At 35.8% G+C, this 27,557-nt stretch overlaps 1 protein-coding gene across 1 annotated transcript in view; it reads right to left on the bottom strand.

Moving 5' to 3' along the window:
- The window catches only part of KHDRBS2 (KH RNA binding domain containing, signal transduction associated 2), a 515,709-nt gene that overhangs the window by 337,566 nt on the left and 150,586 nt on the right, over positions 1-27,557 (bottom strand). The window lies entirely within an intron of this gene.

The following is a 27,557-nucleotide window of genomic DNA, read 5'->3' as shown; positions in this document are numbered from 1 at the left end:
CTATGAACAAAGCCGATTGACAGTCATGACAGGTGAATTATCAGTTCACTGACAACAGTTGGTTCTCAACTTTTCTTTAAAGCAAATCTCTTTTAACATAGAAAATAATTCAAACACCACATAGCCATGTCTTCAATATTTAACCATAATTTAGTAACTTGGGAGTCTCTAAGATTCTTAAGGCTTAATAGAGTGAACACAGCTGTGTTTTCAGTATGTTAAATACCTTCAAATAATTCTGAAAGTATTTTATCCACATATGTTTTAAGAAAATTAAATTTGTATATGTCAAGTTCATTTACGTTTGACAGTCATTGTGTAATAACTTTTATATTCAAAAAGTCTTTTGAGCAACTTTAACCAGATTTTAATTTTTATTCTAAAAGCAAATATCTAAATCATGTCAAGTAAAATGAACCAAAAGAACACATTTCAACAGATCTGTAAAGCAACAAAATGTAATCTGTGACAAAGCAAGCACTTATCATAAAACTGGGGACATTTTAAGAAAAATTTTTCAGGACATTTTTAACATAGTAAACTCAAGAACAGTTTAAATTAGGTCAAAATAAACTTCAATAATATTGGGAATATATATTTCAAAACTTATCAATTCATCCTCTAAGCACAGGACACCAGAGAATGTCTTATCTACAGTCTCTCATTTTACCTTTTCCTCATGATTAACAGATCTCCTTATTGCATCATTACTTGTATGAAATAAACCTTTTATTTTTACAAGTGGTATTTTTCTGGTCGCATGTTTATAGACTACTTTCAGCAGCTCCGTTTCTTCTCAAAGAGAAGAGGCAATTCACCTGGTCTCCGTCCTCTTCTTGTGGGCACTAAGATTACACCTGCTTTGTGATGAAAGGATGGTGTTGACACTAGGGCCACTTGGTCTCAACTGCTGGTCTCAACTGAGGGCACACTCAACTGCTGGTCTCTGCTCCTGGCTTCCTCTCATTCTTCTTCCATTTGAAACAACTGGACTTGAACTCTCTCATTTCCTGATCATCAAATTCCTCTTGTCCTCATACCTGTTAATATCTGAACATTATTTTCATCTCCATCCTATTCCTGATTTGGGGATGAATCTCCTTTTTGATCAGTAGGAATTCATAGAGCTGCTATTCTGTGCTTTGGGAACTCAACATTAAATCAACCTTTAATATTTGACTCTCGTGTTTGTTGCTATTAAAATAAAGTAAAGCAATTTGGGGCAGATTGCACAGAGACCACAGTTGCAGATCAAAAAATATTCTTCTTGTATAAACAGATAGGAAAAGACAACACTTCAGGCACTCACCTCGGTAATCATCAAAGAACACTGGTGAGCAAGGGAACAGAGTTTTATTCTATTGCAAAAGAACCAAGCTACGTATGTAGAATTAAATAATACCATTTGGAATTTACAGAGGACTTTATCAAAGAAAACCACTTTCTCTCTAACAAAATAGACAATGATGAGTATTTAAGAAAATAGGAAAGAAAAAACAAGAATGTTTTAGATTAACCATTAAAGATAATATCAATAGGTTGTCATAAACTAAATTTTATTCAAAACATATATTTATAGGGGCCAGCCCGGTGGGACAGTGGTTAAGTTCGCATGTTCTGCTTTGGAGGCCGGGGGTTTGCCAGTTCAGATCCCTGATGTGGACCTACGCACCACTTGTCAAGCCATGCTGAGGCAGGCATCCCATACATAAAGTAGAGGAAGATGGGCACGGATGTTAGCTCAGGGCCAGTCTTCTTCACCAATAAAAGAGGAGGACTGGCAGCAGATGTTAGCTCAGGGCTAATCTTCTTCTTCAAAAAAAATATACATATATATGTATATAAAATCAAGGATGGACTCAATTCAGTTACTCACTAAACACATTGGTTTAGCATCTAAAACTTGTGAAATGTATAGAGGATATAAAGTGACCCAGATATAAATACTTCGTTCAGGAAACTTACACTCCCGTGGGAAAAAAGGGAACATACATAAACTGTTAAAATTTTAAAAAGAAACTGATAAGTGTGATAACAGAAGTACACATTAAGTGCTATGAGAATTCAAAGGAAGAAGAAATGGCTTCCACATGGGAAAGTTAGGAAGCTTGAGATTTTTGCAGAACCTTGAACAGGGAGGCATGGAGAAAGGCAGGGACATAAAAGGTCTCCAAAACAGGATACTGGGAAAGATGCAGTTGAATGGGGAGAAACTAAAGATGGGGGAGCCCATTGGACATTGTTTGGTATAACCTCCATAAATGATGACAGGAGCATAAAGTAGAATGGTGGTCACAGAAAGTAGAAGAAGAGATGAGATGAGTGAGAGATTGGGTGGTACCCTCAACAAGACTTCACAATTTATTGAATTGGAGGGATATGGAGAGGGTAAAGTAAATTAGTAATCAAAACATATTCTATACCCAGAGGATTGAAAATCTATTGTATTATTAATAAAATTATGGAAGACAGCAACAAAAATTTTACAGGGAAATTTGAGATATACTCAACTTCAGGTGTCCTCCAAATGGAGAAATCTAGTGGTCATGTATGGATAGACTCTGAGAGAGAAATTTGAGATGAAAATATAGGCTTAGCAATTTTCCACATGGGAGTGCTACTGAAAGTCATGAAACTGCTAGGGGAGAGGGATAAGAAAGGAAAGCCCAGGAGTGAAACTTGAGGAACGCTGACATTTAGAAGAGAAAATAAGGAAAAGGGGCAAAGAACTAGTTTCCAGATGAACAGGAAAGAATGAGGAAAACAGAAGAAAGGGAGATTTTTTATTAATCACTTAATCCACAAATACATATCCAGAGACAATAATGTACCATGTACTGTGCTAGAAGGAGTGTAGGATTTTATGGGAATGTAAACTGGAGTCATTAGAAAACTTTTCCTGGTGGGGCCTGCCCCGTGGTCAAGCGGTTAAGTCCTTGCGTTCCGCTTCGGTGGCTCAGGGTTTCACTGGTTCGGATCCTGGGCGCAGACATGGCACTGCTATCGGGCCATGCTGAGGCAGCGTCCCACGCAGCACAACCAGTAGGACCTACAACTAGAATATATAACTATGCACTGGGAGGCCTTGGGGAGAAGAAGAAGAAGAAGAAAAAGAAGATTGGCAACAGATGTTAGCTCAGGTGCCAACCTTCAAGATAAGAAGAAAGCAAACTTTTCCTGGGAAATAGCCTTCAAGCTGAGAGATGATTGTGGGAAGGTGGGGTGGGGGCAGAGGAGGAGAGTTCTGATGGAGACTTTCCAGGCAGAAGGAGTAACACATGAGAAAACTCCAAGAGCATGACAAGTCTGATAAACTGAAAGAAATTCACTTTGAAGCCCTGAGAAATGGGGCTGGAAGAGAGACATAGGGAGAATATTCAGGTACTTATTGACCGTGTTGAGAATTTTGGTCTTCAGGTAGAAGCGATGTAAAGAAACTGAATGTCTGAACTGGAGACGGGTGCGGGATGGGTGGGAAGCAAACTGTGGCACGATTAACCTTTATCTGAAAGCATCTTGCCAATTGCAGTGTGAGCAATGGAAGGAGTCAGCAAAGGGGTGGAGAAACCTGGAAGCAATGATTTTAACAGAGGCTACAGACGGAGTTAGCCTAAAGTTTGAGAAAAACAAATTGCTCATTGGATTTGGCAATCAGGAAGAATTTTGATGCTGTGCTAAAATAGCAATTATGACAATATATTTAATCTCAGAATTTACATAACATTTCAAAATAAAACATTAAATATCAATACATATATGAACTAAGAGGTTAAATAGAAAGCCCTACCAAAAATATAAAAAGCAATTACTCTTGGTTGCCGTAATAGCCAAGATTCCCATTTGAGATTGCTCTCTTCAGAGGGAGATGCCTGAATTGGAAGGAAGCATACACAGTTGGAGAAGAAGAAGCCATTTATACCAAGTATAAAAATGCAGGTTCTTTAAAATGTGCTGATCGGTTATATCTTGTGCTTAATCAATACTTGTCTCTGAAGTTTCAAAATAACATGGTCTATGTTAAAATCACACTATATTTTACAGAACGGTCCATGTTTTACAGAAATGGCAAAGAAACTTGAGAACATATTGATAAAAACAATTGGACATGAATTTTAATAATGTAAACAAACAATCCTGCCCCACTTGTTGTGCTATGAATAAGCGTTGCTATGTTTCAGCACTTGCATGTGCAAATCATATCTTTCTTTCAGAGACAACTCAAGAGCTTTGGTCATGTTTTAAAGGTTTTTTCATCCTGCGTGGAGCATCCTTAAATGTCTTCTGAGCTACAGCTTTGCAGTATTTATACAACTCTAAGGGCGTCTTCTCCAAGCTCAAGTTACTTTTATTTGCAGAGATTCATTTAAAACACCATTATTAAGTGAAAAGAATCACCATTAGTAAACAGCCCTAACCTTAATTATAACCACAGCTCAAACCCCAACCCTAATTTGTTCAGGATGTACAACTGTCTGAATAAAAATGTTTCTAGAACACTATACAGAGGAGATTGCCAGAGTCCTTTGATGATTAAATGTTTACTCAGAACAGTGACATGTAGTGCATAATTCTTATTTTATCTGCATCTTTGCACGTTTCATACTTAACAGATGTGTCTTGGGTCTTTCAAATAGTCACAAAAATAACACCTTAATGTCAGCTATACTCTATATTTTAGAATTTTTTAAATCTTTAAATAAATGACAATGGTGTCATCAGATAGAAACCTAAATTTCTAAAGTAAATCTTTTACTTAAATGTCACATAACATAAGCCTCTTGTAAACTGTTTACTCGTCCAAATTAGAGATGTCTGTTCTTTACACGACTTTCCCCTCTCGATGTCAGGAAATCAATGTCGGAGTTTATGTTTGATAAAGACATAATCATTCAAGAAGTGCATATTGAGCATCCGCTATGTGCCACGTACTGTTCTAGACACTAGAGATATAGAAGCGGATGAAATAAAGTTCCTTGACCCTATGGGGCTTACATCCTAAATATACATTTATTTCCAACTTAAATATACTTAAATAGGCAAATGTTTTTCTGTTTCCTGGATGGTATCTGACTTTTTCAAGGTTTAGGCTGCTTAAAGATCAACTATCGTACTGTTTAGTATTTTATGGTATACCTTACAGATAGTTCCAACTATGTTAAAAAGATATGCCTTAATTTCCTAAGGCTAGATATTAATTCAGTAGTAGAGTGAGGAAAAAAGTTAATTCTGTTTATGATCTCATTAAATGCCATCAATTTCATCAACTTCGATTAAAGGACTGGGGGCTCTGAACAGACTCCTCAGTTGCTTTTTATGCAACTACAGGTAGTATTCCTATCTGGTTTTCTGAAATCCTTAACTGAAACAGATATGGATGTGTTAGAAGAGAGAACAGGAAATCCAAATTTTAAATCCTTCTTCATACCCATTTAGTAATATTAGAAAATATTAAAGGTACTACATACTTGAAAGGGAACTTATACCAGAAACAGAAACACAATATATTAAACTCGATGACTCTTCTTCTTGAACATGATTCCTTTAAGGCAATGGAGCCTACCCAAACTAAAGACTGTCTGAAGTGTCCCGCTGGCAATTTAAAAACTGCTACGGCTGCCCAGTCCCCGTTATATGACATATCTCCTTCAGAAAGTGCCAGCTATTGATTTTAATATTTTAAACATATTTATTAAGATATAATTCACATGCTATAAAATTCACCTATTAAAAGTGTACAATTCATTGTGTTTTTTAGTATATTCACTGGGTTGTGCCGCCACTGCCAAAATCTTATCCTAGAACGTTAAATCCTCCATAAGACAAATGCTATCCCCATTAGCAATTACTTCCCATTCCACTCTTAAACCTAGACAACCACGAATTTACCTTCCATCTCTACAGAGTTGCCTCGTCTGCACATTTCATATAAAGGGGGTTGTACAATACCTGGTCTTCAGTGCCTGACTTCTTTCTCTTAGCTTTGAACTTTCAGGTTCATCCATGTTTTGACACTTTATTTCTTTTTACTGTTGATTAATATTCCATTGTATTGAGTATGACATTAGTCTTGAATTTTTCATAGATGCCCTCTCTCAAGTTGAGAAAGTTCCTTTTAATCCTAGTTTGTTGAGTTTTTTTTTCTTTTTATCATGAAAGAGTGTTGGATTTTGTCACATACTTTTTGCTGCATCCATTGAGATGATCATATGGTTTTTGTCCTTCACTGAATAACTATGTTGTATTACATAAATTGATTTATAGACGTTAAACCAACTTGCATGCCTAGAATAAGCCCTACTTTTTCATGGTGTACAATCCTTTGTATCTATTGCTGGGTTTAGTTTGTAGTATTTTATTGAAGATTGTTGCATCTATCTTCATAATGAATATTGATTTGTAGTTTTCTTTTCTTCTGCTGCCTTTGTATGGTTTCAGCATCAAAATAATACTAGCTTTGTAAAATGAGCTGGGAAGTGTTCTCTTCTAATCTTTGGAAGAGTTTAGGAAAATGGGAATTAGTTCTTTTCTGAATGTGTGGTAGAATTCACCAGTGAAGAATGTGAACCTTGGATATTCTTTGTGAGAAGTTTTTTCATTACTAATTTTATCTTACTTGTCATAGTTTTATTCAGATTTTCTATTTCTTGTTCAGTCCTTGTTAAGAATTTGCACCTTTCTAAGAATTTTTCCACGTCACCTTTTATTTAATTTGTTGGCTACAGTTGTTTATAACATTCCTTCATGATTTTTTTTTACCACTCTTAAGGTCAGTAGTGATGTCCTCACCTTCACTCCTGATTTTAGTAGTTTTGACTCTTCTCTCTTTTTATTCTTGGTCATTTTAGCTAAATGTTTGCCAATTTTGCTGATCTTTACAAAGAAACAACTTTTGATTTTGGTGATTTTCTCTACTGTTTTTTTCTTTTATTCTCCATTTCCTTTATTTCTGCTCTAACCTTTATGATTTCCTTCATTTTGCTTGCCTTGGTTTAGTGTTTGTTTTTTTAATCTAGTTTCTTAAGTTGGAAGGTTAGTTTATTGACTTGAGATGTTTCCTCCTTTTTAATACAGGCATTTATTGGGATCTCAGAAGGGTTCCTTGTGGCTGTGTCTTTCCTTGTCTCTCTGTATTAAACTTCTGGTTGCTATGCCATTTTATTTCATCATACAGCTATCAGCCTCCTCTTAATTGCTCTCCATTGTTCATCAGCACTCTTTGTCATGTATTTCTCCATTTTTTTTTTTCAAATAACATCTGTCCTCACAGGGAGAGTTGCAGATCACTTCGTCCTTAAGGCCTGTTTTCCCTCTGAGCAGAACTCTTGCACCAGGTATGGGATCCGCTTTTCCTGGAATAACACGCCTACTGTATGGGTGTAGATTAGAATAAACTCTGAGGGTCAGAAAGGCTGTGAATAGGCTGCACCCTTTTAGGTGCAATCAGAGCAGGACATGGCGCAGATTCGAAAGCATTACCCAAACCACACACAGACCCACGAGCCCAAGGCTGAGTCCTCACTGACACAATGGGCTTAAACACAAACTCTGACCCAACGACACCCATTGAATAAACAGCCAGGATTCATTTAAGCCATGCCTGGACTTCTGACTCATAGAAACTGGGAGATAATAAATGTGTGTTGTTTAACCTACTATTCTTATGGCAATTTGTTACACATTAATAGAAAACTAATTAAACCCATATATACTCATTTGCTTGACCCCAAATTACACACCCAATAATCTTAGAACAACAATTTTAACAGTACCCCACCTGTATGATTGCTGCAAACAGTTTAAAACTATCACATACTCTCTCCCCCTTATCCTCACATTTTGGGATCCTTCAGCTCAGTTACCCTCCTGTAATGCACCCACTGCATTTGCAGGCATCCAACACAGTCTCATCCATGTCACTTCTTGGGACTTGGGGAAAAGGGGAATTGATGAAATGAGCCAATGTTGACGCTGTTTGCTGTGCTATGAGTAATAAAGTTCTTCATCTCTGACTCAAGAGTCATGTATTTTCTGCCAGCTCCATGAAATGGTACATAAAATTGTAACTTGTTAGCCTGGAAATAGAGTAAAAGACAGACCCTTCACAGTTCTCGACACTATTCTATCTATATCTATGCATCATTTCCATTCATAATCTTGTTCACCAGTGCCTCATATTTATTGATCTGTGTTACTAGGAAAGCGTTTTTTGTTCTGACAATTTTTCTCCAAAAACTTTCTTTTTGGTATTATTGATATTCTCTATTGCTTCTTTCATTTTATTAGGTTCCTTTCTGGTCATATATTTATTTTTCACCACCTATTTATTTTTACTAACTTTATTTTTCTATCTTGTGGAAATGAATATCTAGCTAAATAATTTTCAGTTTTTTGTTTTTTAATATACGTACTCATGGCTAAGAATGTCCGGCTGTAGCTGTATCCCACATTTTTAGTCATTATGTAGTCCAATATGCTCTCTGAGGTTAGTCAAGGGTACAGACTGTCCACTATGAGATGAGTAAGTCTGAGGAGGATCTAACGTAAAACACGGTGACTATAGTTCATAACACTGTATTATGTAATTGAAATGTGCAAAGAAAGTAGACCTTAAATGTTTTCCCTTAAATGTTCTCATCAAAAAAAAGGAAAAAGATAAATATGTGAGGTGATGGACGTGTTTATCAACTAGATGAGGGGAATGCTTTCACAATAAGAAAAAATATGTTCTTTTCCTTCTAGAACTGCTATTAGAAATAAGCTAAGTGCTACCATTGTATCCTCCAGGACTCTAAACACTCTGTCATAGTTTCAACATTTTCAGTTTTCTGAGCTACACCATAGAAGGCTCTCTCAGATTATTCAGTTGTTTATATTCAGCTTTGTCAATTTTGCTGTTTAACATTCCCCACTAATTTTTGAATTTAATTTTTAGAATCACTTTTCCATACTTATTTTAAATTATGGTTTTGATTGCATATTTTCATTCTTCAATTATTTAAAATGAGCTTGTGCGTGTGTATGTGAGAGAGAGAAAGAGAAAGAGAGACAGACACCAAAGTAAAAGTCAGACTTACATTTTATAAATATTTTACAAAGTAATTTAATATCTGCTTACGTTGGAACTCTCGGGATATCAATGGTCCTGGTTAAATTTTACGCTAATTTTAATGGCTTGAGGTTCATATGCCACATGGGAATATATATCTTGATCCTTACTTGCGTTTGGCACAGGATTAGGGTTTCAATATCATGTAGGTGACTTTTTCCTCTACCATATCTCCAGCAAAGATTAAAATCTTTCCTGGTACTTTGCATGATTGCCATAATTTTTCTGATCCAGTTTTCATAGTGGGTAACTCTTCATGGTCCCAGGCTTTACGGATTGAGCACAATTCCAGATCAGCACTTGAACATATTAAGATAACCTTAACGTAGGTAATCTACCACCCTTCTGTGGGTAATAGAGTTCCCGTTTTCAGTCTCCAGATCCAAAAGATAATCTGATTTCCATGCAACACCATGCCAGTGGCCTGACAATAATCAGTCAATCAATAAATCAGTCTCTCTCTCAATCTAATAGCAACACAGGATTTCTTCTTTATTTTTGGTTAATTGTCTATATATATTTTTGTTGTTATTGTTATACTTTAGTTCTCATTTCTATGTGTATGTAGTCCACATGTACATGGTCTTGTCTACACATCTCACTATGGCTTATTAATGAAATTTATCCACAATATCTATGTTTACCCACGCCCTCCCATACTTTTGTTAGCCCTCATGTAGTCTAAAATAAATTTTTGATTCAATGAGTTTTGTTTATCCACTCAAAAAACTATATTGAATTACATTACACAGACATACACTCTGTTCCTTACTGTATGCATAGCCCTGACAAACATGCTATTCAAGACTCCAAAAAGGAGAACTAGTCTCCTTTTAAGAGAGCCATGACTATATATGGTGATAAAGTTAAAGCATAATTGATACAAAGCACATTATAAGTACTAACAGGGGCTGTGTAAAGATGAAGAGATGCTACTAGATGGTGAGGTTGAGAGTTAAGTAGATGTTCATGAAAGGAAGTCAAGGTACATGAAATGGATCATTAATTTGTGTTGAAAAATCAGTAGGTCATATTGGTTGTTGTGGAGTGTGGGGGAAGGGTTCTATTCCAGGTGTTCAGTGAGCAGTCTTTTTGGTAGAGCATTAGTTTGGGATCATACAATGAAGTGACTCAAATGTCAGATTAAAGGATCTTGATATCATTCAGTGAACACTAGGAGCGTTAAAGACATGTTCCTAGCCAGCAAGTCTATTATGCTCGGCAGCACAGCACACCTCCAGGTCCTGCCATGGTGACTAGAACAGAGCAGTGCTCAACAGGATTTGTGGAATGAAAAACAAAGAAGCAAATGAAGATTCACTTCAAGATCTTGCAGAACATCTAGTATCAGTTACAGAATTACCAGGAAAGAATGTATTTTTGGTTTTGAAAAAAACAAAAAGTATCGTATTTGACCACATTTAATGTCCTGAAGAGCAAGGACTATATTAAGCACGTCCTTTTATTCCTTCCAGTGCACATCACAGAGCAAGAAGTCCAGCTCCAGGCCAAAGTCCTATGTACGATCTTTTGGGCCAGACCATAGGTAATTATATGGCTTTGCCTGGCAGGCTTCATGTGCTAAAGCTGCCCTTCCCACATCAGAGGGGTGCACAGCTAGTGCACAGCAGTTTACTGGAAGGAGATGTAGTCCAGGACTCAGGCCCACCAGGTGAGCCATGCTCATATGCATATCTGCATTCCTAGTCCTGGGCACCTCCGTGGAGAACTTCTTATCTAGGGTCTTGAATGAGGCAAGTTTCTCAGTTCTAATTCAGTAATTTCTACTCCTAGCCCTTCCATTTCTCCCCTCCATCCCAGACCTCCCGGTCCACAAAATGGCAGGAGTCTTCTGTTGGGGTTCCTTGGCAGTGAGACAACTCCCCCATCTGTGTTGCATGCATTTGACCTTCGTCTGGTGTCATTCCATGGAGGAAAATGGCTGGCACCATTTTTTGCCTCTTGATTGCACTGTCACAGTATGTGAATAAAGACCTGATTCCTACCTTCAGTTTGACTCATTGTGCTAAGTGGCCACCTTGACACCTGGCATCTCAACACATAGTAGGTGCTCTATTAATTAAATTGATGAAAGGAATGCACTGATCAATGAATGAATAAGTGATGATCTAATAAGAGAGATAGTATGTCACAAGGCAATATGAGAATGGAGCACAAATGGAATACATTAGAAACGCACAATATCAATAAGCATAGTATGTCCCCAATTTAAAAAAAATACATTTATATTTCTAAGTGCATTTGCAACATAAAGGAAAAGGCATTTTACCATACATTTGAAAATGCACACATAACATAATTAAAATGGTATTTTTTGTTGTTTTCAGCAAAGTGTTCTAATAAATGCTGCTGACTAAGAATATTTGCATGATACCTTGTCTGCAAAATCACCTAAAGTCATCTTCAGCAGTTTTGTAATTTACTCTGACCACATAAAACCCTGACATATTTTACGAACACACAACAGTGTAAATGTGAGTTCCAAGTGACTGAGAAATTTAGAAATTTCTGACCGTGCTTTAGAATCCTATGATCAATATCATAAAATAGTATACAAGTAATGAGAAATAATATAAAATAATGTTATTTTGGGGATGTGTGTGTGTGTGTGCGGTTTCTTTTATTTTATCGAGATTCTTAACATATTTATCAGAGGTATACATCTTCATCAGAGATTTAGAATAGATTTATATTATTAAACCTGTAAAGTAGTTTTGATTATTTAAACTATCAAGTTTTAAAACCCACAAATATGATTTCATCTCTAGATAGCTAGAGAATTTTTAACAATTTTCCCGAAAAGAAGATGAAACTGCTATTTGAGTTAATATCAAAGCCTCTTAATTTATAATTTCCTCTTTATCAGAGGAAGAATGACAAGGACAACTTCTTTGTGATTATTTATACGATAAAGTCATGACAGGAATTGAAGAAAAACTTAGTGAATTGATGAAAGTGTACATGAACTGTAATAATTATTCTATACTTAAGATCTAATATTCTGAAGAAAATTATACCACAGAAGGTACATTTAATGTACTTTAGTTTCTACTTCCGTGGTGTTAAAAGGTTTTAAAGTGCTTTGATGCAAAATGGCAATGACATACTTTAGAGACAATCAATATTTTTTGCATTTGCTACTAAAAGGGAACATTTTTGTATGTCATTGTTGAGAGACTTGTTCATAGAGAAGAAGCCAGCTATATTTTTAACCAATTTCTTCTCAAAATCTTTTTCACAATATCTTACTTCTCCATAGGCAAAGGCATTCCCAAATGACTTGCAAATGGATGATAATAACGAATGTGGCAAAGTCTACCAGTAAAATTCTGTGCTGCATATCTGAAAACAAGGGCTTTAAATCATGAACTAAGCACAAACTATAATTCACCATGATCCATAACTGTCTATCCACTGTGAATAAAGTAGGTCTGGGGTTACTCTGTATCAGGAAATATGTTTCACTCTGTTTTTACTTAGTTGACTGTTTTCATTTCCCTCTTATTTTAAATGAAAATTGTTTTTTTCTATGAATTTGATATACAATTATTTATAGATTAACACATTAACCATTCTTGTAAAACATGACCATTAAAAGAGGATGGCTTTATTTAAATTAATAATCACCAGCATACGAGTTAGAAATCCTGTAGGCAGCTACTGCATCTCTAGCCCTACTGAACAGCCTAGAATCATGTATCAGCATTAATCAAGAATTTAAAAAATTTAAACTTTTACATTTGTCACTGCAGAAAATTCAAAGAAAAATGTAATGCTGCGTGCATAGTTTTAGAAAAACAGCTACAACATTTGAGAATCTTCTTAATGGTACCAGATTCGGTTGTTCAATTTCAAACAAAAGAAAAGGAATTGCACTGACAAAGCAGGAGTGAAAATTTAATTCAACCTGCTTCAAATATCCATTTCCACTAATTCACCCCACAGAACTTCGAAAAGACAGAAATAGTGTCATTAACGGAATGATATTGAATTCAATTTGACAAATACTAATTGTACCTCTACTGTCTATGCTAAGAGTAATGCAGATAAGATACCTTCCCAAGTTTGCACATAACTGAAATCCAAGTCTCAGGAAGATGTATTCATGTCTATGCTTATAACTCCTTTAATTTTGCAAAGGAAGTCATATTTTACAAATAAAATACAATAAAATAGTATAGAAAATACCAAAAAATAGCATAAAAATTAGTGCCTATAAGGTTTCTGAGATAGGAGCACATTTGACTATGAGCTCTCTTGTGGCCAAAGCTTAATGAAAAATGATGCATTAAAAAAATTTTATAACATTCCTGATGGGAAAAATGTACATTTATAAATAAATAAATATTTTAAATGTACTTATAAAATATATAAACATATGAAATTAATTTTTATGGCTCTATAAATAGAGATTCTCAGCTACAGCAATAATATACTCAGAGACATGTTTCCTAATGCAGTTTATTGTAGCATTCCTCAAGGTAACCCCAAAACACAATAACCAATACTTGCTGAAATGTTTGTGATGTGCCAAGAACTATGCTTAATGTTTCATATGCATTACCTTATTTAATTCTTAAGTCAAACCCATGAGGAAGCACTATTTCACAGAGTGCTGATGTGGGGTTGTTGAGTAATACACTGAAGCTATGATGGAATAATATCAAAGAACATTTAAAGGACAGTTATTCTATTAGGCTTGAGGATTCAACAAAATAGGGTCACTCTAATTACGGGAAGAGATAACATATATATTTTATAGATGTCTAAACGAGCCAAAAGTCCTACAATGTAGCACCCAAGATATTGCTTTCTTTAATCGAGTATGTGATAAAACTTGAGCAGTTGATGTTTCTGGTTATATTTTGTGGCAACAAACTGAACTGAGATGCTGTATATTGACTACTGTTCTAGATAATCTCCATTTGTCCAAGGAGATCCACTGACTATCCTTTCCTATCCCTTCTCAGTACCCCTGAGCTTCTCTGGAAGTCTGTGGAACTTGATGTCTACATCCTCCTTCTCTTTGGCTTCTGGATGGATTTGGTGAAGAATAAACAACTCAAGTAATTGGAGAGTAGGACAGAGAAATTGGAATGCTTATTTTCCTGGTTCCCTCCTTCTGCACATTAGCTTGGCATGACTACATTCTTCCATTATAGGACACAGCTCCTGTCCGGCAGCCCTCTTCAACAGCTTAAAGTCTCTTTCTCTTCCTTTGGCCCTTTAGGCTTAGGAGTAGTGAGGCTCCTCACTGTTACTATCCCTGGACACTTCACCATGGCTTGTTAGTTTCCCATAACACTGACCATACTTTGTAAATAGTCTCTTCAATAAAATCTTTTCAATCACCACCTTTGAGTGTGTTCTGTTTCCTGTTGGGAATCTCAGCAATACTGTCATGAAGAACAAATGTAAAGCTGATGCATTTGTTAAACTTAAGATGTCTAAACAAAGTGTTCACCTAATAGACGGCCATGTCACATTTCTCCAGAGGTGTGCTGAGGAATACAGCAAAATAATTGCAAAAGGAATGTAAAAATAGGTTCCCTAGGGCTAAAGAAGAACTTGAATGAGATCATAGCTAGTTGAAGAGGCTTAGAAAAGCTTCTAGAGAAAAGTGAGGCTTCCTTCTTGAAGAATAGAGAGGATTAAAATGTTTTCCTAATATTACCCAATGGGCAAGAAAACTTTTCTTGTATATTGAAGTTGTAGCTAAGCAGTAAAGTTGAAAATTGTGAAAAACATATGCTGTTAAAGAGAGAAATTTGGAGGGACGATAATTTACTAAAGCTTCTTAAATGGAACTGAGTAAGACAGAAGAATGAAAGCAAGAGAGGAAAGGAAGAGAGGGACCTTCCAAAATCAGCTAAATGTATCAAATGGTAAAGTGTTTCATCAAGTCACTCAAGCTGGAATATATTTTTATATAAATAACTTCATTACTAATAGGGTAAAACTATACAATTAAATTGTTCCTTTTTTCACTTATCTCTTATTTATGCCTACTATCAGGGATTTTTATAGCTAAGATTTAGATGTTCATAAATTATTTTACAATTTTGGGGATATATAAAGAAAAAATTATATATATATTTAAAGTTACTTATCCTTTTTTCCTTTTATCTATGGAGAGTCAAATTTAAATATCTAGTATAAGCATAATTTCAATAATAAATAGAAACTGCTATTACCATTGTTGAAAAGAAGTTAAAAAATTAAATTGCAATCTTGCAATAAATCGCAAACATCAGAGGGTATTCATCCGAGAATTTAGAATGAAGACAACAGTTGTACAACCAAAGGGAACTGGTAATTTGTCATTAAAACAGCTATTTTAGGAGGCGACTGACTCAAAATTGGACTCATCTCCTAAGAGAGAGCTAATGGAATTCCAGGACTGGGTCTGGATTATTGCCCAATCAATCTGACTTACACTCTAAGAAAAGTTACTAAACAAATCATTAAAGATTATTAAAATCAATCTTCAGACAAGGAACAAAGCCAAAATAAAACCTTAGTTTGCTGAGGAAGTTAATGCACAGTACGTGTTGTGTGTGTCTGGAGAGTGTATATGTTAACAACCCAACTTCACTGCATATTAGAAACATTGCTAGGAAGATTTTGTTTACTTATTTTTAAGAAGTGTGTTTTGTCCTGGTCTGGGTTGAAAAACAGGGAAGATAAAAGATAAACACTAAGAATGTCTAGTGAATACACTTCTCCCTCTTTATTCTATGTTCGACTTCTCCTTTGGGGGCAAAGATAAAAATAGACATCATCAAGCAAGATGTAGAAATACTAAATGTAATCCTGGACCAAATTCTGTGATAAACAGAATGCATTCCTAATTTTCATATGTTAGAGAAGGATATAAACCAAATATTTTGTTCTTCCTTTCTTGCACCTCTCCAATTAGTACAGATTTCTGTGTGGCCATATGGTCCTATAAGGTGCAAATCCAGAGAGATTTTAGATAACGGAGTTTGCAAAGTCATCCTATCTACGTCTGGCATCTATTTGCATAATGTTTGGCTGAAGGAGGAGGAGGGACGAATGTGAAAAAGAGGAGGAAAATGAAGACGGTTCAAAGCCTGAGCCTGTTCACCCTCACAGACCTGGTTTTAGTTTCTGAAGAACAAGAGACAACATACACAAGCCAAAGAGATTTTTGGAGACGCAACATTATTCAATAATACTGGAGAGTTTGGGTGGAATAAAGCAGAGCCCCTACAATGGAGTCAGGAAAGAGAAAAAGTTATGATACTTTGCTGTGTGTCTCCAGGAGAGGAAACCGGCTGGAGATTAGCATTTTCCCAAAGGACCAGTAGATAGCCAGGAGAATCTGCAGATCTGAACTCAGAGTAGAATTCTGGAAATACGAAAGATGTTTATGTGATAGCTCCAAGGGATGATTAAAATGACAAGAAGCAGAAGAGGTAATATTCGCCTAAAGCTTTCTCTGGAATCAATACAATTATTATTCTGAAATAATAACAAACATTAAAGAAAAAATAATGAAATTATTCATGTTACATCATTAAAGATGAAAAATGTGTTTTCTGTAAATAGTCTTAATGAAGTATTGTGTGGATTTATAATCATGGTTTCCCACATTTCTCAAAATATGCTTCAGCTGAGAAAAGCATTCCCATTAAATAGTTCATTAAATTTATTTCACCCATTACAGAAATATGATTTTCATGACAAATTAAATTACAACTATTTTCTTTTTCCTTCAAGAAAGATAAATGAATATGAATTCTTAATTCTTATATCACATATAAATTAACACTAGCACCTATACAAATCACCACAACAGAACAGTTACATGCATACAGGTGAAACTCAAACATCGAACAATAAAATGGCATCAGAAAATTATCTGCATATTATTAACTTTCTAGAAATTAAAATTTAAATATAATGCTATTCTTTAGGATTCTAAAGGAGTACTTTTCAGTACCTACTAACTGTTATATTAGGACCCATTGTGTTTGAGATACTAAGAATATTAATGTGTCTAAGAAATACCCATGTTATTTGAGACGCAAAAAGTCATGAGGCTTGCTGAGGAAAACTGTGTTAGCCAGATAAGATGAAGCTCTGAATTAAGACAATGGAGAACGTAAGATGGAAAAAAAGGCATAAGTTAAATGGATGAACTAGGAAGAATATGTAGAATGAGAACAGAAAAAGCATAACACAGAAGGCTGAGGCTCACCAAAGCATGGCGCGGGGGGTTTGTGGGGAGTGAAAAAGTGGAAGCAAAGGGGCATCAGAAGGAAGTGAGAAGAGAGGCACTGGGAAGATTAATTCGTGTTAAGGAAGCAGAGTTTCAAAAAAAAAAAAAAAGGAAAAGTTAACAGGAAAACATGCTACAGAAAAATCCCAGTTCCTCTACATTTAATACACAATTAAAATTACTGCATTTACTGAAGTAAAGAATTTAATGGGATAAGTGAAATAAAATCATGTATTAAACACAAACAAAATGCTGTAAAGGAACAAAGTCTACGAGCTTAGCTCCTAGGAAACTAGGGGCGACACTCAGGACTGCATTTTCAGGAGAATGAGGAGAGGGAAAGGCCTAATGGCAACGTGTTGAGAAAGAAAGAAAACGAGCAGAGGGTTAGGATTAACTTACCTAACTAAGTCAGGTAAAGATGCATGGTCACTGATTGTTATTGAACACCGAAAATGTATGCAAGGAGGACATTGAAAGGGAGGGATGGGAAGGAAAAAAGAATGAACTTGAATGAAGTCAGGGTTAGAAATAAGGAAAAGAAGAACTGATGGAGTCTACTTTCCTTGGGAATAGTGAGAAATGTGATCTGCCAATAATTGAACAGAGTAGCTAGAGGGGCTCTGAAGACTGGTGATGATTTAAAATTTGCTGTGGATCATCTAAAACAGTGCTAAAAGGAGATAAATAAAACAATTACCAATGCACATTAAAAATTCAACCCTTGATGTTTGAAAGAGTTTGGAAACTAAGTCTCCAACTGTGTCTATCGCCTCCATTTGTCAATTTTTAGTGATACTTGATATACATATATGAATAAAAATATACACAAGAATAAAGAAGCATGAAAGTTAGCTTGAAATACAAATGGGACATTGACAGGAATTGTTCAGAAAAAAAACAACAGACTAGAGAAATGACTGGACTACTGAGTATTTCAAAGTGATTGACTAATCGTAGGATTCTGACTGCATAGGAAAGGATTTAGAGGTATGAAAAACAGAAAGGAGTGGAGAGACTTGAAGATTTGGTGCAGCTGAAGAAAATATTTAATTGAGTAAAACAGTGGGAGATTTAAAGTTATAGAGAATATGAAGGAGAAAACGAGAAATTTGGGCTTTAGATATAAGAGAGGAGAGAATTTCTGAAAGGTGGAGGCAGTGGTGGCATAGTATTCAAATCTCCTTGGATGCTCTGATAAATACCAACTGGGCAACTAGAGAGCAAATCTAAAACCACTAGGAAACATTTACAACAAAACTAGGTGACAAAGATTATTTAAAGATCACAAAACGTAAGATGTGGTGACCTGTCTGGTGTCGGCAACTGTTCAGGATGAAGAGGAGAGAAGCAATGGGGTGTCTAATAGACATAAAAACAGCAGAACCCCGAAATAGTCAAATAGTATCCAATGGAAACCAATTTGAGACCAACCAGTTGAAAATGAGAGTTTTCCTGATGCAGCAGCAGGTGGGTCCAGAGCATCCACAGAAGGTTCTGAAGAGCAACGCAGCCCTATAACCTCTCAGAACTAACTGGTCAGGGTTTCCTTTCAAGGCAGAGTATCAGACTGAAGAAAAATTACCAAGACTGGAATCAAAATTAGAACTGAAAAGTGAAAATAAAAACAAGGAAAGAAAAGTAAAAATGAAAATGAGAGAAAGGATGAAAGCCAGGAAATCACAAAAGCAATATACCATATTGCTCTACTTGATTAAAAAATAGAATAAGGAGGGGCCGGCCCAGTGGTGCAGTAGTTAAGTGCACCTGTTCTGCTTCGGTGGCCCAGGGTTCACTGGTTGAGATCCCAGGTGCGGACATGGCACTGCTTGGCAAGCCATGCTGTGGCAGGCATCCCACATACAAGGTAGAGGAAGATGGGCTTGGGTCTTAGTGCAGGGCTAATCTTCCTCAAAAAAAGAAGAAAAAAGGGAATAAATAGAATAGAGAACGATGTGAATTTAGAAAACATGCATGAACCATGTCTCCTTCTAAAACTTCAGAAAAATATGAATTCATATATAAATGAGCAACAAAAAAGGATTAAAGTCAAATCTCATCCAGTTATTATAACTCAAAAAAAGAATACATACACAGGAGGTGAAGGCAAGCACTTACGTGGTGACAGTCAAGAAATAATGTACAACTGAAATCTCACATTGATGTAAACTATTATGAACTCAATTTATGAACTCAATTAAAAAAAAAGAATACATATTCATATAAGGCTCCTACAAACAATAAAACCATGCCAGAAACATATGGCCACAAAACATATCAAAATTGTATTTTACTACCCCAAATAACCTAAAAGATAGTGATAAAATTATATTAGAGTTGCAGATAAATCAGAATTAGAAAAATTCAGAAATAAGGTTTTTAAAACTAAGGAAAGAATTAAAAATTTAAAAAATCATTTCATAAATTTAGACTAATCTAGAAAAAAATTAAAAAGACAAATTAGTACAATAGATAGTGCCTGAAGAAAACTAGAAGGTAAAAATGAAACCTTTAAAACAGGTCAGAAACAATTGAAAAAAATGAAATGAAATACAATTTAATAGAAGTAATAAATAATGAAGCTATGTAAAGAAGATCCAAATGGAATGATTAGGTTCCCTGAAGAAAACCAAAAGCAACAGAATAGAATAAATATTAAAAATTATAATTCCAGAAAATTTTCTTGAAATTTTAAAAAGAAAGCAACTGAACCTGATACACATTGAAAGTGCAAACTATGTACCTGAGAATAGCAACCCAAAGTCAACATTAAAAATATGTCTAATAACATTACAGAACTTTAAATTAAGGGAAAAAGTCCCTTGGACATCTTGTCAAGAGTTTCTTAGGAGGGAAAGAAAATGACATTATCATCAGGCTTTTCAACAGCAACACTTTATACCAGAAGAAAATGTAGTAATCTATTTCAGATACTGAAGAAAGGAAAATGTGAGCCAAGGATTTCATATCCAGCAAAATTTTCAAGCATAAAGGCCATTAATCAAACTGTTATTAACACATAAGAACTCAACATATAAGCACTTCCAGAAGAATCCCTTGGGAGAAGTAGTGTGGGATGACCAAAATGAGCAATGAGTCATTGAGATAAGAACTGGTAGTTACGTGCAGAGCTTGATCTCCACAAAAGTTAAAAAGTAGAAAATATACTGTATAATGCCTGCAAGCTCTGACAACGTAGGTAAAATACAACTATTAAAAATAATGTGCGGATAAGGGAAGAGTACAAGACTTCTTTTTACTTATTTCTTTTCCTGTTTGCAATAGTCATACTACTGAGTAGTATTAGAATTGTTATTCTAAGACTATTGCACATGTAATTTGTGATAAAGCAAGCAAGTAAGTATAAGGATGTACTCATTTTCTAATGCTGCATAACAAATTGCCACAAAAGTAGAGTAGCTTAAAACAACGCACATTATCTCAGTTTCTATGGATCAGAAGTCCAGGCAGGGCTTAATGGGATCCTCTGCTTAGGGTCTCATAACACTGCAATAAGATGTTGGCCATAGCTGGGTTCTGATTTTGAAGGCTCGATTAGGAAAGGATCCTCTTATACAGTCATGTGGTTGTAGCAGCATTCATTTCTTTGCAGCCACAAAACCGGTAGCTTCAAGGATATTTTTCCCGTCAGCCAGAGGCCACCTTCAGCTTCTAGAGGCCAAGTGAAGTTCCCAGAAGCCATCCAGTGTTCCATGTCATGTGGATTCCCCAACACGGTCATTTATGTAATCAAGCCAGTAAGAGAGTCTCTAAAGTCAGTCAGTTAACAAGATGGTATTTTATGTTACATCATACAATCACAGAAGTGACATCCCATCACCTTGGCCACATTCTAATAAGAAGCAAGTCTCACAATCAAGGAAAAGGGATTATAAGAGGATGAATAACAGAAGGCAAGGCCATCGGGGATCATACTAAAATCTGTTTACCATATGGGATAGTACTGGAGAACCAGGGTTTGTGGTGTGGATGTTATATGGATGTAATATAGAGCAAGTGAAGGAAAAATCTCACGGTCCTCATTTGAATTGAGGGTATCAGTGGGAATGCATGAGATGTTTATGCCTCAGTACTCTGTACTCTGTCAAGTGTGCTTGTCTACTAAAAAGTCCCAGAAACAATGACCACACATGGCTGTCCCTGGGACCAAGACTGTAGTACTGTACACCGTCTTCCATTAAAATAACTCAGAGCTTATTGGACAAGTGGCATATTTTGGGGTAGAAAATCAACAAGATAACTATGGAACACTGGAATTCTTGCCACAGCAGATAATGAGGAAGTTATCAAAGACTACTAAGGCGATGTCAAAAGAACTCAAGAACCAACATAAAAACAGAACAAACTCTCACTGGCTTAAGATAGAATAATTTGTGCTCAAGAAGGGCGAAAATTGTAATGTAGTAAATCCCTCGAATACATTTTAATCCAAGAGTTCATAGAGATACTTTAAAATAAACAAATTTACCAACTTTGACAAATGATAGGGAGTAAATGCACTTTCTTGAAAACTGTTATATAAAGTGAAAGAATCAAGCGTGTATTCTGCCAAATAGTAGATAAGTAGAAGCGTTTATGTATAATACAATTTCAGCTAATAAACAAAAAGCATTGATAGATTTGGGAAATTACCCATTTGCATCTGCCAGTGAATTAATAGATTCAGACACTGGGTATTGACAACTGCTGACATCATAAAAACAAGGACCACATCACTACACGGTAGGTATGTGCAAAATAAAGGGGTCAGAGGAACATGTTGGACTCTACCAGAAGCACACAAGCAGCAAAATTAGAAACTCTACTGGTCAAACAGTCCTCCTCAACAATGAAATTCTAAGGAAAAGATAGGGATGGAAAGGGAACAAAAAATGGACAAGGTTTGCAGAATTAACATTTAAGTGATAACACCATGAAGAACTGCCAAAAAGTGGTAAGTGTAAAATAAATAAAAATTACTACAAAAGTCAGAACAGCAGCTAATTTTGGTGGGAGGCAGGTGGTTTTGATTGGAATGGGGTACATGGAGAGACTCTAGCAAAATTCTGTTTCTGATGCTGAGTGGTAAGTACAGGGTTTCAGTCTTATAATAATTCATTCAGCTATATATTTGTTTTGCATAGTTTTCTGTATCTGTTTTATTTCACTCTTTGCAGTGATTATGTGTGTGTGATGTGTAGGTAAAAGTTTTAATAAAAAGAGGGGGAGTAGTTCTGGGTTTAGGGAAAATCTACACCGAGGCTGCTGATGAGTTCTGCGGTAAACGACGACGGGCAAGGAACTGTGAAGCCTTCATGTGGACTGGGGCATCCACACGGAGGAAAATGTCTCCCAGAACCATGGCGGACTTCAAAGTGCAGAACGAAACTCCTCTAGGTACAGAAGGCCTCAGCAACTGTACGGAAGATGCCTAGGGTTGGCAGATGATGGTGTGAGAGGTGAAGAAATGACAGTAGAGCAAAGACAACAACAAAAACAAGAGTAAAATGGAGGAATCAGAAAATTCTTTTAAAAATAACTTGGGACTTGAGTGGATATCAACAAGAACTATTTAAGGAAATAGCTCCTTAACTGTCTTCAAGAAATTAATTCCTGAAAAGGTTAGGAATTTTTAATAGGATCATATACTTCTTCTCATAGCTTCTAGTCTTGAGGCCCTAAGAGTACTTGGTTCTAAAGACAGATATTCTTTATTTAGCTCAAGAAAGCAAAAGAAATTAACAATCATTATCAACCAATATATATTAGTCAACAACTCTGTGCTCGGCATTATATTGGCACATAATTCAATGGCAAAGCAAATCTCCTTTTGCTGCATAAGCTGCATAATGGAGCAGTGCTATATCAGCCAGTAACAATGCAATGATGTATCCACTAGTAACCCCCAGTGGCTACAGGAAAGCTATTGTTTAACATTTACTGAGTACCAGTCATGCATGATGCTCCGAAGAGACCTAATGTGTTTGTGCGCCAGAGAGAACAGAGGTACCATTTTTATTATCCAAGAGTCTGATTTTAAAAGAAATAGAAGCTACTAAACTCAAATTCACACTGCAAATGTTAGGCTGCATTTAAATAGAAATTTTCTCCAAGGAACTCAAAGTTCTATGTTACAGACTTCAATTTTACTTCAAACTCACGTAAATGAAGGGGCAAACATCATTGTATTGTTGAGGTATATTTAGGTACATGATTTTGGCAAGTGTCACAATGAAGACTGACCAATAAGCACTTTAAATACTACTCAGTGGGGTTAGAATGGCAGGTCCTCCTGTGAGAAATAAAGTTACCACAGGCATAATACCATTCCCACAACGTATGGGTGACACAGTGATTGGGAATGGCGGAACATGTCACATCCTTCATTGAAAGTCAGCTGCTGCTCCGCCATGGAGAACACAGCTGCAATTCCATCTAGGGGCCTATCTGGATGACTGGGGAGCACAGCATCCTTCTAAAAGGACAAGCACTGTCACAGCCCCCATCTCACAGATTTAAGTTATGCCACCACGGTGGGGACCTTAAGAATATGTTCATAAAACCTTAGAGCTAGAACTGGCCTCAAAGGTCACTGAGTTCATACATATAGCTGCTAATAATATAATTGTATGAGAGTACTCTACATTTTTTCAGTTAGGTTGTATAACATACATAATTACAATTTTCTAATAATTTTAGCATGAAATTATCAATATTTAATTATCTTGCTGCTACTCATGAGAAAAATAAAAGTAATAGTAATTTAAAAGTCTAATTCCCTTGACATTTAAAAGAAAGTTATCCAATTAATTTACTTAAATAAGTCACTCATTCCACAGTAATGGAAGTTGTTGACATTTTTCAATTTCTTTTCAGTAAACTATAATTTTCTACAATTACTTCATAGTCCATATGATTGCAATTCATGGTTGTAAGCGAGCAGTCAGAATTACCAATTAATAATAGATACTAATTTCTCACCAGAAAAAGAATCAAGATTTACACATCATCTCATGATCATCAGGAGGCAGAACACAAGGTGAAAATTACAGATGCTGAAGCCAGATGACTTGGGCCCAATCCTTTCTCTGCTTCATGAGTCCTTGAACAAATTACTTAACTTCCCTATACTCCCGTTTCTTCACCTACACAGGGAGGTTGATAATAACACTCTGGTTTGCTATGAGGATTATACATAAAATATTAAGGACAGTTCTTAACAATGCTCACTACATATTAATTATCAATTATAATTATTATCCAGGTTCTGGATTCATAAAACCTCAGTAAATCAAGAAGCGTCTGGGTAAATGCACAGGGTAGGATTTTGCAGGCAGCACGCTGCAAAGACAGTATACGATTACCCTGCTGAATCGCTAGGCCTGGTGGGGCTGTTCTCTAGTCACATCCAGTGACACACTTCCTGAAGTCCTGCTTCATGTGTTCTCCAGGTGGTGGTGGCTGTTTTTGTTGTTGTCTGCTGCTCTGTTTCTAGTCAACCTTTACAGTTCCCAGCAACCTGAGACTCCCGTGATCTCTCCCCACAGGTCAGACACAGCGAATTTGGGGTGTGGCCCCTGACACCCCACTGCATAACTCACTCAAATGGCATTCACTGTGCTACAGTAACCACAAAGAGGCCTGCGAAATCATATCCTTGAGAATGATTTGATGGACACAACCTGGAAACAGATAATAACTTTGAGGAATAAAACATCTTCAAATAGGTAATCAGCTTCAAAGGTGTCCTCTCAGCTCCCATTGACATCAGAAAGTATCAGCACAACTGTGTCAAACGTTACACAGCAGCGTTACTAGATTCTAAAAAAGTTTCCTATGAAGCTGGAATGGTAAGAACTAATGTATGTTATTTTATTTTATTTTACCTCTGGCTTCTGCTTGTGGGAAGAATAGATATTCCACGCTAATCAAAATTGCCTACCTGATAGGGGGTATACAGGAACTCTTTGTACTATCTGCTCAATTTCCCTGTGAACCTAAAACTGCTCTAAGAAATGAAATTTATTAATTAAAAAAATCACTTACTTGGTTCAAGGGAGCATAATATTTCATTGTAATTGTAATTCTGCCTCTCCTATTATGTGTTTTCCTAAAACTTTCTTTCTCTGGAATAAATATGAATTTATAAATGACCTTTATCTTAATCACTCTTTTCTGACTCTGATTTATAGGCAAAAGTGAAAAATGCATTGAACAATGAAAGGGCAAAGTAATCATTTAATTTCCATTGCTGAAAAGGAATTCTACTTTTACCAACAATTAGCAGTTAATTTGTAAGATATATGAATGTTAGATAAGGATAGAATAAAGAATCTCCACTGTCCTCCCTCTAGCTTTCATTCAGGTGTTAATTTAGATAAAACCACTATGGACCATCAGGTTAATTTTTAAAGGGTTGATGGCAAGATTCAGAGAGTTTTATACTACCAGTTTATTTAATATTGAGAAATCAGTGGAAGGATAAGCCATTTTATAGCATTTATCTTTGGGTAAGTAGATGTTTAAATATTTGTATATATCATTCAACTATGAACAGCTGACAAATTAAGGTCCTCCATCTTTCATTCAGTTACTTAGGCATAAACTACTCAAAAAGCCATAAAGTAACTTTTAACAATATATATCATAAAATATAAGTAAGTGGAGAAACTGCCCTGACCTTAGGTAAAGTAAGATAAAGTCAAGAGAAAGAATAATGTGCAAAACATGAGTCTCAGACAGCGTTACCAAATCCAAGAGTAAAACTTAGAGTTTCTACAGGAATGGATAAGTTTTAGGAAATTCTCTATAAATGCCACTTCCCCCAATTAAGCTTTCGATAAATGTCAAATATCAGTAAGTTTGAGGTTATATCATCTGACAGAAACTTGGAATTCAGATAATCTAGGTTGCTGATTAAGGTCAGATCTACATTTTTTAAACATAGTTAAGAGCTGAGAGTAAGATTGATTCTCTTATTAAAAAAGAAAAATGAACACCCTGATAAGGATCCAAGTCTGAAACAACGACCAGATAACTTCTGTATAGAAGTGAATGGAGAAAGGAATTATCCACACTTATTGCAAAGATTCTAAAGCCATTCAACAGACTGGCAGTCTTCAGTTCTACGCCATAGAGCTCTGGTTTTCTCCAAGATACCCCAGCTATTGCTGAGGATGAAAAGGAGACATAAATGAAACAATTGTATTCACATAGCTCTTTCTGCCAAGAGAGAATTGGGCCAATCATAAAATTGTCTATTAAGGCCCCTACTAACTTTATATAAAAAAATAACAAAGATGTTAATATGAATACAAGAAAATGCATGTGTATCTGGTACCTATAGTGCACATGGGTAATGGCGGTGGGGGGGGGGGATAAGGTACTTGTTCAGTTCATCAGAAGGCAGAGTCAAGTCATTAAGGTTCAAATTCAAAAGACGTGCTAAAACACACTTTTGTTTTGCCTCTCTGATGTTATCCACACCACACTCACTACTTCCCCCACACCAAAACCAAACCAAACCAAACTGTTCATACAGACCATGATGCTTAAAGAGGATTATTTAACATTTTAGGAAAGCAGATGCTTATATCAAGTTTACACATTTTCTAACACATCAAGTATAATTCTTGTTCATACTTTAAAAGCCTAGGAAAAGTCAATGAACATCACAAATGAGTGTATGCTTTCCTTGAAAGATTTCTCCTTAGGGTTATAAAGAGTATGACACTGACCAGTAACAGAATAGACACGCCCAGTGCTTTCTGTTCCTCACATGGGATATTATCTTGAAAGGCCAGATTTACAAACAATTGAAAAAGAGTTCATGTTCTTAAAATGGAATATAAATAAATATAATAAGGCCCTAATTTGGGGCCAGGGCATTTTAGAGAGTTTTCATATTTAAAACAGAATAAACTGCAGTCCAGACGTTCTCTTTTTTCACTCCATAGTAGGTCATGTCACCTATCCCAATGACTCTAACTACTGTCTATGTGCTGTGACTTCACATTTACACCTTTAACAGAAGCTTCTGTTCTGAACTCCACATATGAATTTTCATTTGCCAATGGCCATCTCCAAATTTCATCTTCAAGTATCTAAAATCAACATATCTAAACCAGAACTCACAATCAGCTGAAAATGAGTCTTTCCCAATATTCCCTAATGTAGTAAAAGCTT

This window comes from Equus quagga, chromosome 15 (genome assembly GCF_021613505.1).
Source record: "Equus quagga isolate Etosha38 chromosome 15, UCLA_HA_Equagga_1.0, whole genome shotgun sequence".
NCBI classification, from domain to species: Eukaryota; Metazoa; Chordata; class Mammalia; order Perissodactyla; family Equidae; genus Equus; species Equus quagga.
Note: the sequence above shows the minus strand (reverse complement) of the source record. Positions and strands in the feature narration are given on the sequence as shown.